Here is a 3,661-nt window from a genome sequence, read left to right as displayed (position 1 = left end):
AAATAGAGTCACAGGAAGAACGGAATACATTAAAATACATGTACATTTATAATTACACAGAATAGAAAAGAAAATGCTTACTATGTAAAACAGTTCATTGAAAATTTCATGGTTTGTTCATCGTATGTTCAAAAAGCCATTTCTTTGATAGCAAAGAATGCCCAGATGTTCATCACCTGGCTGTAGAGCACCCAGCAAGGTTGTCTTGCATTCTACTTCACAAAGCTAAGCTTCTAAAAGAGTCTGTTACCCTGTGGTAACCATTTAAAACATTCATCATTCAGCAGTGGTCAACAAAACCAGAATGAAGATAATGTAACTTTTTCTGCACTCTCAGAATAAAGAGCAACATTTGTACATTTGTGATACAGCTCAGTAAATGTCAGCCTTAAAACAAACAAACAAACAAACAAACAAACAACAACAAAAAAACTGTAGTGAACAGGCAGAAGAGTTTTTCAATGAAAATAAGTTAAAATCGTACTCAAACAGTAAAGGCAGATTATTTAACTACAAGTGGAGGTTCCTTGAGATTTGTTGCCTACCCACTCAGAGTACACTTCTATCAAAAGACATCACTGTTTACACTATCTGCTACTGCATTAGAGACATAAATGGGCACAACCCTTGCTTGCATCAAGAAAGCTGTTCTCTTAAACAGTGCTTCTACATACAACAAACAGAAGTGGTCTTCCTACGTGGCTGAAGACCAACACTTGGTATTTAGGTGTAGAATGTCATGCTTGGAACTACAGCGCTCTGCAAATTAACTTCCAAAACAGGTAAAGTGAAATTCAGAAACCACTCTACAAGTGGTCTGAAAAGACCACTATATTCTCTGTTCCATATTCAGACATCTGTTAATAATTTTTTATGGACAGAATTTAGAAAAATACAATTCTGTTGCATATGGTTTAGTTCCATAGAACAATTCACTACCGTGCATAGTTTCTCCAGAAAATAAATTCTGTGCTTCTAATAAAAACAATTGATCTCGATTGTCTTTTAAAGATGAAAAACTGCTTAACAGACAATGTAACAGAAGGCCATAAACATTAATTTGCAGCAGGTCCATTTCATTTCTGTCCATCAATCCAGAACTGCTGGATAAAAAGTCTTTTACAGAATCTCTGCTTAGGAAGGTATGTACCTACCAACTTGAATTTAACTTTAAGATTATCTTTGTTCTCTTAGATTGTGTTGCAGTGCATTTTCAGTACAGACCCTGCACTGTACACAACTCCTGCTGAAGCAAATACATTCACCTGTGCATAACTATCCTTAGTGATCAGTTTCTCAAAATGTTTTATTTCACCAAGCTTCAACTTCATTAAAAATAAGTATCCTATAAACATTTTTTATTAACCTCACAGTAACATCCTGAGGAGTCTCCACAACCCTTCACCCTTTTAAAGGAAGTGGAAACTAACATCTGACATATCAGACACAGTGTCAAACAGACTCCTTCCTAACATACTACCACAAATATGAGGGTGATACATGCTAATATAAAAAACTATGTAAAATTAAAAAGAGAAAACTGCAAAAAAAAAAAAATCCCAACAAGACTACAGATAAGAAATGCATTAAAAGAGACTGTGATCTTATTTTGGAATACTCTTACACACTCATGCACACAGAAATTTAATGTACTGCAGAGAATATGGAAATATTTGTCTTTACATAATTTGCAGACTATCTCTGCCAAATTGTTGCAATTGAGCCTATTTATGCCAGGTTAAAGATGGCTGGCCAGTTATTTTACCTAAGACAATCAGTAAAGAACCAGCTGATAAGACCAGCATTTAAATTATCATGCTTCAGATTCACATCTAAAGCCTGTGGAACAACTGGCAAAGCTCAAGTGTGGCAATTACTATTTTACTATTGGTAGTACTTCACTGGCTCATTTTAAGAATCTTTTCAAGAAAAAAAAAAAAAGTATTATATAAAACTCAATGTATTACCTTCCAACTAAAATACATTCAGGCAGACCAGAAAAGAAGTGCACTAAATCAAAACTATACTACTGAATGTTCGGACTAGTGATTCAAAAGTTAACATTAACAGTCAGTCAAGACATTGACTGAAGGAAAAAAAAAAAGGAAGATTTTCTTAGATTTTCTTGTAATATCTTTGAGATTTTGTGATTTTTAAGGTGAATTTGATACACACAAAAAAAGATGCATCTAAATATTGTGTTAGACAATAACTATTCTTCAAAAATAATAAAAATGATGATTTCACAAAGATATTTAAAGAAGCAAAACTTCACCTGAAGGACTTTGTAAATCAAACTACCTTCTGTCATGAGTCTTCAATCTACCTATATCCAACTTGCAGTTATTTGCATAGCATGCTTGTTAAATTTTTGAAAATTTCCCGAAGACAAACTATACAGTACATAACAAATTCATTTTTGGAATGAAATTAACTCCCAAGAAACCATCAGCATAAGACACAGAAATTCAGGCAGTCACAAGAAATGTCCTTCATCCTGCAGGTTAATGATGAAAGTTGACTCATGTCCTTTCCAAAATTAAATTTGCCCGAATACGCTATATTCTTCTGAAAATTTAACTAATCTGACAAATATTTAATTAATACAAAGACCCCAAAGAGAATTTTTCAGATCTATGCTTTACAAAATAAAAATAAAAATAAAACTAATATTACACTGAAAGACATCAGCAAATCTAATGGATAATGTTTATGCTAGTATTTTATATAATAGTTAATGGTATCCTGGGCTCCATCAAAAGAGGGGTGGCCAGCAGGGACAGGGAGGTGACTGTCCCTCTCTACTCAGCTCTTGTGAGGCCCCATCTGGAGTACTGTGTCCAGGTCTGGAGCCCCAAGTACAAGAAAGACAGGGAGCTGTTGGAGAGGGTCCAGAGGAGAGCCATGAAGATGATCAGGGGACTGGAGCACCTCCCTACAAAGACAGGCTGAGGGAGCTGGGCTTGTTCAGCCTGGAGAAAAGAAGGCTGCGGGGTGACCTCATTGCAGCCTTTCAGTACCTAAAGGGAGCCTACAAACAGGAGGGGAATCAACTCTTTGAAAGGGTAGATAACTGCAGGACAAGGGGAAATGGTTTGAAGTTGAGGGAGGAAAGATTTAGGTTGGATGTCAGGGGGTTCTTTACAGAGAGAGTGGTGAGGTGCTAGAACAGGCTGCCCAGAGAGGTTGTGGATGCCCCATCCCTGGAGGTGTTCAAGACCAGATTGGATGGGGCCCTGGGCAGCCTGGTCTGGTATTAAATGGAGAGGTTGGTGGCCCGGCATGTAGCAGGGGGGTTGAAGATTCATGATCTTTGAGGTTCCTTCCAACCCTGGCCATTCTGTGATTCTGTAATTAAAATTGACTTCATACACTCATTAGATCTAACAGACAGATGGAGAATTATTAGAAAATAAGATACTTTATTCTCTCAGACATTGCATTTGGCAGGCGGCAGCTTTTACTGAAGTCTATCTAGTTTATATATAATCTCCGTTTAGCTTTCAACTGACATTTTTGAACTACCTTCATACTATTCATGGTCTGATTCTTGACATACATTACACTGTACTACTATAGTATCAGATAAACATCCATATCCTGAGACTTTTGATTAAACCATCTCCCTGATTTCCTCCAGAAAGTATTTGTAAACTAAAAA

This window comes from Meleagris gallopavo, chromosome 5 (assembly GCF_000146605.3).
Source record: "Meleagris gallopavo isolate NT-WF06-2002-E0010 breed Aviagen turkey brand Nicholas breeding stock chromosome 5, Turkey_5.1, whole genome shotgun sequence".
Lineage (NCBI taxonomy): Eukaryota > Metazoa > Chordata > Aves > Galliformes > Phasianidae > Meleagris > Meleagris gallopavo.
This window is presented reverse-complemented; position numbering follows the sequence as displayed.